Source organism: Camelus ferus, chromosome 17 (assembly GCF_009834535.1).
Source record: "Camelus ferus isolate YT-003-E chromosome 17, BCGSAC_Cfer_1.0, whole genome shotgun sequence".
Lineage (NCBI taxonomy): Eukaryota > Metazoa > Chordata > Mammalia > Artiodactyla > Camelidae > Camelus > Camelus ferus.
This window is the reverse complement of record NC_045712.1, coordinates 38,953,180-38,965,967: the sequence shown is the minus strand read 5'-3', so window position 1 is coordinate 38,965,967 and position 12,788 is coordinate 38,953,180. Positions and strand designations below refer to the sequence as shown.

General features: G+C 37.9%; 1 protein-coding gene across 3 annotated transcripts in view; it reads right to left on the bottom strand.

Moving 5' to 3' along the window:
* The window catches only part of ANO10 (anoctamin 10), a 221,949-nt gene that overhangs the window by 180,637 nt on the left and 28,524 nt on the right, over window positions 1-12,788 (bottom strand). For all 3 annotated transcript variants that reach the window (XM_032459083.1, XM_032459084.1, XM_032459085.1), the window contains exons 3-5: window positions 6,104-6,237; window positions 935-1,026; window positions 9-102 (exon numbers count right to left, since the gene is read on the bottom strand). The gene's annotated coding sequence lies outside the window, so the exon portion shown is untranslated. The remainder of the gene's footprint in view (window positions 1-8; window positions 103-934; window positions 1,027-6,103; window positions 6,238-12,788) is intronic.

The window sequence follows — 12,788 nt, the reverse complement described above, 5'->3', positions numbered from 1 at the left end:
ATACTTACTTTCATGTATTAAAAGATCTCTCTCATCCTCCTAGAAAGAAATGTGTCCGCTGTTTTCATCCTCCCCGTAAGTGTTGATACGAACACCTACTTGCTAGAGTGGATGAAATATCATATAAGTATTTTGAATATCCTGGAGAAAGTGTCATTTTATTTCCACTGTTTTTACTGGAAACCTATAACATAATGACCATTTAACATCTGCCAAATAACCAAGGGCACAATTTGACTCCCAGTGTTCTTTCAGTTTCTTGTCTTAGCAGGGAACAGGTGAAATGGCTCATGGATCTCTTCCATGTCTTCTGTGTATCTACTACATTCCTGGAATACAGCCATTGAAGTAATAGAATTCCTCTATGAAACTGTTCACCTAAATATTAAACTTTGATTAAGATGAGTATCTTCAACTATCAAAATCTGTATCATTAATGTCAAGAACTACAACGGGTATGACATTTGATCATACTTGTGAGCTCGTAAGTTACCTTGTCAGTTTCATAGATGCTAACAGAAGACCAGGGACTCCTGGGTCAGAGACAGAGGACTTCATTACTCACTGCATGGCTGTCAGTGTGAACTCCCTGTTTGTGTCGGCTCCCCTTGTCCCCAGGTCCCATGGGGGCACTGTGGAGCAGCCCAGGTGGATTCTGCACACTCGCTGGGTTTGCATCATAGCTCAGAAACTCTTGAGTGTAGGTAACCCTGGACTTCTAAGAGGCTGAGAGCCAGCCTGCTCAACCTTCACCCCTGAGAGAGACATTATCTTTATTATCCTAGACAGAAAATAGATCTGCCCTCTGCTCCATAGGGAGAAACCAGCTCTATCTTAAGGCTGTTTGCTATACAAACATCCTTCTAAAGATAGTTTGGAACCAGGAATAAAATAAAGAAGGAATGGTTGCTTTCTTCTCAAGGAAGCTCCTTACCTGTTCTGCACATGACAGGGAAAGAGAAATAGACACAATTCACTCCTCCCAAGCACAATATATGATCGAGATCCCATGCAACAGAGAGCTATCTGTAATAAGAAAAATAGGGAATGGAGAAAAAAGTACTCAGTGTTTTCTGTAATACTCTATACCTCAAGTGTAAGCAAGCTCTAAAGGAAGAAAATACAAAAATATTTAATTTCTTTTTTGTGTCTGAATATACAAAGAATTTTCTACCACAGGTACTAGTGATGCCGCAGCAACAGCTCTGACATCATCATCAAGGTCCTGGAGTCCTTCAATTACTCTACTTAAAACTTTAGGCAATAAAGTATTAACTGCAACCTGTCAAAGAGTACAGCAAAATAAATTAATTTTGTATAGTAAAAAAAAAAAAAAGGATAGTTTGGAGCAAACATGTCAGTGCCTTTACTCAGAAGATGTGCAGACACACAAAAGATCCCCATGTGGAATTCTCTCCCAGCAATTAGAAGCAGCCTTGCTACGAGCACAACTCATGAGTTTTCCCAACAGAAGTATATTCTACAGACTGCACAGTGGCCGAACTTCAGAATTACACATGCTTTGTAAGCAGACAAAAAAATTACTGGATTTCTTCTTTTTTTTAAACTTTTTCTTTTGTTTGCTTTTGTGGGGGTTTTTTGGGGGGTGGGGGAGGGAGGTAAGTAGGTTTATTTATTTGTTTGTTTGTTTGATTGTTTGTTTTTAATGGAGGTACTGGGGTTTGAACCCAGGACTTTGTGTATGCTAAGCATGCACTCTACCACTGAGCTATACTCTCCCCTCTGGATTTCTTTTTTATATGTCTTTTAATTTAAAAAATGTTAAAGTAAGTAACACAGGTACTTAGTACAAAAGTAAAAACTATAAGAGAGTAGGCAGTAAAAAGTAGATATCTCTCCCTGTGCTCCAACTATTCAGTTTCTCTCTCCAGAGGAAACCAGCTAATTCTGAATTTCCTGGAGATCTTCTTTTTATCTATCTATCTATCTATCTACCTACCTACCTACCTACCTACCTATCACACACACACACACACACACACACACACACACACACGGTTGGGTGTGTGCGTATACTCATGTTTTTCCTCTACCTGGAATTCTTGTTTACTTCTCCACACATCCTAGCCCCCCAGAAACAATCAAGATTAAGAGAGATGAAAAATCTAAAACCCAAAACACTCCAGTTCCATCCACTGACTTTCAAAATTCTTGCATTCCCTTATTCATGCATTCCTCATTGGTGACCACTCACTGAGCTCACACAAGTAGGGGAGGCAAGGTACCTGTATACATAATTATAAGATCAAGAATGCAGTTGACCCTTGAACAACGCTGCAGTTAGGGGCACCGACCACCAGCAATCAGAAGTTTGCAAATTGCTTTACAGTGGGCCCTCTGTGTCCATGGTTCTGCATCTGCAGATTTAACCAACCAGATCATGTAGCACCTATTTATTGGGGAAAAAAAATCGCATGTCAAGTGGACCTGTGAAGTTCAAAACCGTGTTGTTTAAGGGTCAACTGCAGTTACAGCAGGAAGAAGAAATGGACTCTAGGAGATCAGAGGAGGGATAAATTACTCAGAGCTGGAGGGACCTGGAAGGATTGATGGCAGATGTGATATCCAAGGTGGCTTCGATGAAAAGAGATGTGTGAGCTGAGTGGGGAGTGGGGAGGGGAGGGGCAGACAGGCGTTCAGGAAGTAGGAAGACATGAGCAAACATACTGAGGCAGGAAAGCAAGGCACGCCTGGGGAAACAAGGAGCAGTCCATGGAGCTAGAGCAGAAGGTGCGTGAGGAAGGAAGGGAAGGAAGGAGGGGTCATTAGTGGCAAAGGCTCAAATGTGATGATGCTGCCAATTCCGGGTTTCCTGGGCCTGAGTGCAGCAAAATTATTGCTCTGGTCCCACCACAAGACGAGGGTCCTGAACCCACGTGTCACAACTCATACATCATTTAGGACACCTTGTTGCTGGTGTCTGCTTCCTTCATGCCAAGCAAAATATTCTGAGCCTGACTTGAGCCCCCATGTCTAGTTGTTGCTTGCCACTCATGTCAAATGCTGATGCTCGGAACCCTGGAAAGCCCTAGACGTCCCTTCATCTTCTTTCACGTATCCTGGACATAATGTGAAATTCCTCCATCTTCCAATATAAAATAAAATATATATAAAATGTAATCCATTCTATCTTTCAATATAAAATTCTTCCAATATATTCTACAGCTATTACTCTGCTATTTAAGTATCAAGTCCAGTATACCTAAGTCCATAGATAAAAATGAATTGTGTGACTTTGATAAAATAAATATAGTCCTTTAATCTATATGATGAAATAGAAAATGGGAATGTTTTAAAGGTCTTTGACTTGATGTAACAGGTAGTCTTGGTTTATTTTGTCCCTATAATTTGGAAGCTCTGATACCTTCTCTTTGAGTAGCCCAGTGTGTGGGAAGTAAGTATTTTCATATGGTATATCTTTAACAAACACATAAAAAACAGGAACTCAAAACAGTGTTGTCTTAGTGTGGATTTCCCCAGAAGCAGACCCCAAGACAAGGATTTGAGGCGGAGAGCCAAGGAGCCTAGATGGGGGAGCAAAGAAGAGAGACTGGGGATGGAAGGTGTGTGGTCAAGCAGGTGGCTCTGTGAGTGGTGGGGGTTGGACCCCACCAGGCAACTCTGAGAGCCAGTGGGAATACACTGCAGAGTTTCCTGCCTGATGGGTGAGGAAGCTGGCTGAGGACTGCTGGCTGGAAGAGGTTGGTTCTCTGGTATTTGGGGCTGCAGTTTCTGTTGGGAAGACCAGAGGTATCCCCAAGGCAAAGCTGGCTGTTGCACAGCCCTGAGGGGATACGGGTGGGTTATGCCTGCATCTGCTACAAGAGTCTTTACAGGGCCAAGGGAGTCTTCTGGCATATATTCTACATTCACAAATGTCTCCAAATTTAAGTTAAAACATCATCTCTGAGGGTACAGAAGCAGGTATAAAGATACACACACAGGATTGAAAGAAGATGTCTCTCAATAACTTTCAGTTTGTGTCCCTTTAACAGACCAGGACAGTGATGGTCATACACAATGAACTGAATATTTTTCATTATCTTGTAATTAGTATAACTACATTGTCTTGTACTTTTGTGTTAAAAGATGTACTTCATTAAATTTGGATATTTAAAGTATTTATTTAGCAATTGAAACATTTTATAACCCAGTTTGGACTTTTTAAAAATTGTTTAATATATTGGGAGTCTCAGAAACTGAAAACCTGAGCCTCTGTTTCCCTTGGAAAGGTTCCAATTGAAAACAATAGGATCAGGGAGAAGTTAGAGGCAAAACTAAGAAGAAAAATGAAAGTTCTCAAGAGATAAAGTCTGGGGCACTTTGCTCCCACCTGATAGTGTGCCTGCCCTGAGTGGTTTCTTCTCAGGCTTCCAGACACCTGGTGAGTCAGAGATGGGGACTGACTGCCAGAAACCCCACTTTCTAGAACTAAACTGATTGTTCCAGCTGATCCATGGACCTCTCTCATATCTTGCTTTAAAAATTTTTTTTAATTTTTTAATTGAATTATAGCTGATGTACAATATTATATAAGTTATAGCTGTACAATATAATGATTCACAATTTTTAAAGGTTATATATTCCATTTCTGTTATTATAAAATATTGGCTATATTTCTCATATTGTTATTTTGAATTTCCTGCAGATTTTCATCACATAAGTACATTATGTCCTTGTAGCTTATTTTATACCTAATAGTTTGTACCTCTTATTTTCCTCCCCTCTACAGTCCCCCTCCCCTCTTCTCCCCCCGCCACTGGTAACCACTAGTTTGTTCTATCTGTAAGTCTGCTTCTTTTTTGTTACGTTCACTAGTTTGTTGTATTTTTTAGATTCCACATAAAAGTGATGTCATACACTATTTGTCTTTCTCTATCTGACTTATTTCACTTAGCATAACACACTCCAAGTCCATCTATGTTCTTGCAAACGGCAAAATTTCATTCCTTTTTTTTTCCACAAAAAGTTAAGAAGAGAAGCTTTCTCTAAATGTTTGTATGCACTGTAAATTTGTAATTGGAAAAATTGGAAATTGGAAAATTCAGATTTCCTATTAAAGCATTTGTCATTTTAATGGGATTTTTAACTGTCAAAATCAAAACAATAAATGCATGTGATATTGGACATTCAGTCTCCTCAATGGGTGTAGATGGGATATGGTGATAAATCTTTTCTCCTCCTTTAGTATTTCTGACAAATGAAATGCTTATTAAAAGTGAATTGTATATTTAAAGAGTAAAATTACTTAACTCACAAGTATTCAGAGAGCAGCTGCTTGGCACTCAGTGTGAAACAATGGTCAAAGACCTGATTCCCAGAGTGTACTGGGCAGGAGTTGTGCATCCTCTGCAGAGTGAAACAGTCCCCTTCACAGGCATGTGAGGCTGCCCAGTGGCCATCAAGGAGAGGAAAGAAACTATTTCAGGTAGGTGCATATAGTACCTATTGCTGTATAACAAATTACCCTCAGACACAGCAACTTAGAACAACAAATACTTATCTCACACAATTTCTGAGAGTCAGGAATGTGGGCGTGGCTTAGCTCAGTGATTCGGGCCTAGGATCACTACTGAGGTTGTAGTCAAGATGTCACCTAGATATAGATATACAATGGAATACTACTCAGCCATAAAAAAGAACCAAATAATGCCATTTGCAGCAACATGGATGGACCTGGAGACTATCATATTAAGTGAAGTAAGTCAGACAGAAAAAGACAAATATCATATGATGTAACTTATATGTGGAATCTAAAAAAAAAGACACAAATTTTATTTACAAACCAGAAATAGACTCATGGACACAGAAAACAAACTGTGGTTACCAAGGGGAAAGGGGAGTGAAGGGATAGATTAGGAGACACACATCACTATATATAAAATAGATAAACAACAAGGACCTACTGTATATATAGCACAGGGAACTATATTCAATTTCTTGTAATGATCTGTAATGGAAAGAATCTGAAAAAATATATATGTATATGTATAACTGAGTTGCTTTGTTATACACATGATACTAGCATTGTAAATCAACTACTCTTCAATAAAAAATAAGAATTAAAAAAAAAAGACATCACCTGGGGCTGCAGTTATCTGAAGGCTTGACCAGGGCTGCAGATCTGCCTCCAAGGTGACTCCCTCACATGGTTGTTGGTAGGAGGCCTCAGTTCTTCACACGTAGACCTCTTCAGAGAACTGCTTATGTGTCCTCCTGAAAGAGAGCATGTGGGAAGCTGTAATGCCTTTTAATCACCTAATCCCCAAAGTCACACACCATCATTTCCACTTTGTTGTATTTGTGAGAAGCAAGTCACTAAGTTCAGCCTGCAGTCAAGGAGGGGGAATTAGGCTCCATCTTCTGAAGGGACGTCAAAGAACTTGACCCATTTGAAATCACTGTAGTGCAGCAAGCCCAGGGATCAGATGACTCAGCAAGCTTGCCTTGACATTCCAGAGCACGCACATCCATACCTTTCTAGGTGTTCATGGTGCATTCCTATGCTGTTTGGATGGATTCTTTTCCATTACAGCTCATTGTAAGAAATTAAAAATAGTCCCCTGTGCTATACAGTAGGTCCTTGTTGTTTATCTATTTTATATATAGTAATTCCCAAACTCCTAATCTATCCCTCCTCCCACCCACCGCTTTCCCTCTGGGTAATGTTTAAGACATAGATCCTAATGCTGCATATTAAAGTAAGTTGAGGAATGAATTTGTGATGGAAACATGGACAACTCTGCTGTTCCAGAAAGTAGAATCTGATATATCAGTACATTGTCAAATATGAGCCTTTTTGGATGCAGCCCAGGTCATTCAGGGAACTTCTCTGGCATTATTTTGTCATATCAATACATTTGATATGACAATACATTTGAGGTGAGCTCATCAGAATGTCGCTAGCCTAAGCAAGCCTAGTCCTGAGACTTGGGGCTACAGAAGTGAATGTTGCAGGGGCAAGAGGGGAGGAACCTGAGGGGGCCTGAAAACAGTGTTTCTGAACAGTCACTCCATAAGGATCCACTTTACAACACTTTGCTTGAAGAAGTGATATTTGAGCTTATCAGTCATTTGACACATTTATATTCAATGGGTTTAAATTTCACCGTACTTCTCACTACTGGTTGTATGTTTTGAGGGATGGGGAAGAAACGGTAGCAAAGTGTGCCCCCAGCTTATGCTGCAGAAGTTTACTGGAGCTGCTCCACTCAACCAGATCCATTTTGAGGAGATTTCCAAACTAGCACAAAGCATAGTAAAGAGAAAGCATCTGATCAATGTTGGCTGAATTAAAAACAAACAAACAAACAAACAAACAAACAAACAAAAAAAAACAATTGGCTAGGGGGCAAAGCATCTCCCTTGGCCAGTGGAGAACATTTCTGTCTGACACCAGTTCATCCCCCCTCTCCCTCACCCCTCTCCCTACCAATTAGCATGCAACCTCTCCTTCCAGGCCCCTGCACAAGGGTATATGGAGAGTGGGTACCTATCCCAGGCACCAGAAAGTCTCTGGAAGGTTTGCTTCTAATGGTCCCATTTTCTCACCATGTGGATTCACACACACCTGATAAAATGATGACTTCTTTTACTCACAATATTCTACTAAACAAAACTCTTTTAAAACATACCTTTCCATTGCCACATTACTATCAATATTCATAATAATGACCTTGAAGGTCTGACAGACTCTGAAGAACCTAATGAATAATTAAAAGAATGAAATGGTTTTCAATAGGATTTCATGCTCAGTGCTTTTTGTAGACATTTTTGATAGATGGTCACAGTTGACTGTCTAATTCCCCAGTCATGCGAGTAAACAGAGGATTTACCATGTTTCACTGGCACTGTCATGGTAAGTTTTTTTTGGCAGTATTAAACCAAAGTCTGAGGTGTGTTACAAATCCTTAGCCACCTCTAGCATAGCCATGCAGGTGGCCACATGAGTGGCAGCCAGAGGGAGGTTTTGGATAGCTGGAACCACTCAGAATCCATCCTTTTCCTTCTGGATTTAAAAATAAGAATTCTTAGAATTAAGAATTACTATAAATAAAATCTTATGACAAAATATTGTTCTTATCATTGAGGAACCATTTGTTGCTCTTACCTAACTAACATGTTTAAAGAATCTGACTCAGGATTGTGCCAAAAAATTATCCGGAAAAAAATTATCCTACTCCAGTTGCCACCTCATATGCCAATGAAACCTTACTCTTCTCTCTCTCTCTTGCTGCTCCTTTTATTTGCAGATGCAAAGCCCTATTTGGAGAAAATGCAAAATCAAAACAAATCAAATCAAAAATAAAAATTTACGGTTAAAAACAAACAAGTCCAACCCCTACATTTGGCAGTTGAAAAACAAAGATCCCCAAAGGTGGTATGACTTGCCCAAAGCTACATCACAAGTTAGTTATAGAGGCCCAGGGGGAATCCATATTTCCCACTTTCTAAGGAAAGATCAAATCCAATAGCTGCTGATGGGAACTCTTACATATCATAGACAAAAAAAACCGAAAAAAAGCGCTGGAAAATGGCATTTCAATAAACATTGAATAGAAACATTGAATACATGGTACCATGTATTCTACTTTAAATGTCTGAATTGACAGGATTTAGGTAGTTTTAAGCAAAAAATTAGAGCAAACATGGCACTGTCCATCTTTAGGATCTCTGAGCCTCAGATACATGCAATTTAATAATTTAGATCTTTTCACGAATATTCCTCCAGCCTTTGTTCATCTTGAGAATGGAGGCTATGTCTATAGGAGAGTGTGGATAGCTGGAGCTAATTCTTCAGAAGTTATACCAGGTGCAGGAAAGGAGATTTCTTGGTGCAGTAATTAGATCCTTACCACCTACCCACCCACAAATACACACACACACCCAGTTGAAACATTTGCAAATCAATTGTAGGTTGCATGCCATTTAATTCCTATTTCAACATGCATCTCCTAAGAATGAGGACATTCTCCTTATTGGTGAGAAATAATATTTAGAAACCAAAATCTGGGGGTAAGGTGTGCACATTAGCATGAGGTATCACTGCTTCTAGGCCCTTTCAGTGGACAGCTCTAGGAAAGACATATGTACTTTTAAAGATGAGCTCATATAGACATTATCAATTCAAATTTAACTTACAATGTTTTATTTTAACTTCTTTGATTTAATATTTGTTTTTGTATCTTTTTTCCTTATACTGAAAATCTTTGTTTGTAGTATTTGTTTTCTCCTACTTCAGATTATATATTTGTTTTCTCCTAGTTCAGAATTATACTACTATATTAACAATACATTTCTGAGTGAAGTTTAAGATTTCATTCTATTCGTTTATCCTTAGATCATATCCCACAAAGTGTGTATAATCAGATTTTTAAAATAATACTGTTCTCTGTGTAGCTATGTTGCCACATTTCAAATAAAGTTAGGCTCATTTGTCCCAAATTGTTTTCCACTGTAAGGATTTATTTTTATCTTTTTATTTTAATTTTTTGAATATGCAAAACATTTACATGATCCCAAAGTAAAAACCATGTGAAAAGATGCCTTAGCAATCACCACCAATTAAGTAAGAAAAAGAAATAAAAGGTATCCAAAGGAGAAAGAAAAGAGAAAAACTGGCACTATTTGCAGATGACATACAGTATATAGAGAGGACCCTAAAGACTCTGCCAAAAAAAAAAAAAAAAAAAAACCTGTTAAAACTAACAACAGAATTCAGTAAAGTCATAGAATACAGATCAATATACAGAAATGTATGGCTTTTCTACATACTAATAACAAATTATTAAAAAGAGAAATTGAGAAAACAATTCCATTTACAATTGCATCAAAAATAATAAAATACCTAGGAATAAATTTAACCAAGGAGGTGAAAGACCTGTACACTGAAAACTATTACTCTAATAAAAAAAAAATTAAAGAAGATGGAAATAAATGGAAAGATATTCTATGCTTATAAATTAGAAGAATTAATATTGTTAAAATGTCCATACTACCCAAAGCAATCTACAGATTCAATGCAATTCCTACTAAAATTATAATGGCATATTTCTTAGAACTAGAACAAATGATTCTAAACTTTGTATGGAAACATAAAAGATCCCAAATAGCCAGAAAAATCTTGAGACAGAAGAACAAACCTAAAGGTTTCATGCTCCAAATTTCAAACAATATTATAAAGCTATAGTAATCGAAACAGTATAGTACTAGCACAAAACACAGATGAATGGAACAGAACTGAGAGCCCAGAAATACACCTACACATATATGAACAATTAATTTATGATAGAGGATCAAAGAGCATACAATGGAGAAAGGACAGTCTCTTCAATAAATGTTTTGGTAAAACTGGACAGCCACATGCAAAAGAATGAAACTAGACCATTATCTCACTCTATATACAAAGAATTAAGTCAAAATGGATTAAAGCTTGATTGTGTAACTGAAACCATAAAATTCCTAGGAAAAAACATAAGCGGTAACCTCACTGACACTGGTCTTATTGATGTTTTTGTGGATCTGACTCCAAAGGCAAGGGAAACAGAAGGAAAAATAAACAAATAGAACTATATCCAACTAAAAAACTTCTGTACAGTGAATGAAACCAACATCAAAATGAAAAGGTAACCTGCTGAATGGGAGAAGATATCTGCAACTCATATAACCAATAAGAGGTTAAAATCCAAAATACATAAAGAACTCATACAATTCAACAACAAACAAAATGAAACAACCTGATTTAAAAATGGGCAGAGGGCCTGAACAGTCATTTTTCCAAAGAAGCCATACAGATGGCTAACAGGCACGTGAAAAGAAGTTCAACATCATGAATTACTAGGAAAATGCAAATCAAAACCATAATGAGATATCACCTCACAGCTGTTAGAATGACTTATTGAAAAGGCAAGAAATAACAAATCTTGGAGGATGTGGAGGAAAGAGAAACTTGCACACTGTTGGTGGGACTGTAAATTGGTACAGCCAACATAATAGACAGTATGGAGAGTTCTCGATAAATTTGGAATAGTACTACCATATGACTCAGGTATTCCACTTCTGGATATTTATCCAAAGAACACAAAAACACCAATATGAAAAGGTATATGCACCCCTATGTTCATTGCAGCATTACTTACAATAGCCAAGCTATGGAAACAAACTTCATGTCCACTGAAGGACAAATGGATAAGGAAAATGTGGATAAGAATGAATGGATAGGAAGAAATACATATAATTATATTTTTATCATACATATATAATGCAGTATTACTCAGCCATAAAAAATAATGAAATCCTGCCATTGGTGACAACACGGACGGACCTTGAATGTATTATGTTAAGTGAGATAAGTCACACAGAATCAGACAAATACCAAATGATTTCACTCATATGTGGAATCTAAAAAAAACAAAAAACAAATAAAGCAAAAATAAACTCATAGGTAACGGAGATCAGATTAGTGGTTATCAGAGGGGGCAGGGGTTGGCAGGTGGGCAAAATGGGTAAAGGGGGTCAACTGTATAATGACAGATGGTAATTGGACTTGTGATGGTGATAACTTTGTACTGTGTACAGATGTCAGATTATAAGGCTGTACACTGGAAACATATAATAAATAAATATATATAAATATAAACAGTAAAAAGAAAAAAACTGTGTGGAAAGATAACCAAACTCACAGAAGTTTCACTTCCAACCACCTCCCTTCACTTCACTCCCCCCACCTTCCAAATAGGTAACCATTTTTATTGTTTCTTTTTGAAAATATAAGCAAGTATCTAAATATATTCTTTTCCTTCTCTTTTTCCTAAACACAAAATATGGCACACTCCATTTACTGATATGTGCTAGCTTTTTTAATGGAAAAGTATATTCTGGAGATTATTTCAGTTCACAAACATTTCTCCTCCAGTTTGTCATTTGTCTTTTGACTTTGCTCAAGGTGTTCTATTTTCTTTGTTTCTAGGTAGTAAAATTTATCAGTCTTTTCACTGTATCACCCCTGGATTTTGAAAGGGTTTCCTCACTTCTGGATTATAAAGTAGTTCACCTGTGCAATACTTCTTTGGTTTCATGTTTTACATTTGAGTCTCTGATCCATTTGGAGTTTATTTCAATGTGAGGTTTAGATTCACTTTGTCATCCTTTTCCAGATGGCTTTCTCTCTCTGTTCCAACACCATTTATTAAAAAAACAAACAAACAAAAACAAAACAAAACAAAACAAAAAAACACCATCTTCCCCGCAGACAGGAATAATCTGATTTATTCTTAGACTTTAATGTGATATAATGCAGCACCCAGAGACAAAGGAACAAACATCAGGGAGAAATGAGATCCACGAATAGACACTTTATCTCTAGCATGGAAGAACTGCTCCCTCGCTATCTGAAATAGAGAGGGACAATGCTGACGATGGTGGACATGCGTTGTCCTCCACCAGCCACTCCAGATCTGTGCTCTGTCCTGCCCAATGGCTGTCTCAGTGACCCCCACACCACTCTAAAAACGCCTTCCTAAACCCTTTTCACTTATGCCCCTCTGCCCTTTGAGCGTGCAGTCTGTGTCCTGCCAGAGCCTGACTGATACCAACAGCATCACAAATACACACTGATCTATCAGCAAAAAGGTAGGCAGCATGATTCCATTGCATCATCCCCAAATTAGAAAACTTACAGATTAAAGCTGAAAAACAGGTCACACCTCATTTAGAAATCCAGTGTGGCATTATTTATCTTGATTATCTTCCTTATTCACTATCGAAAG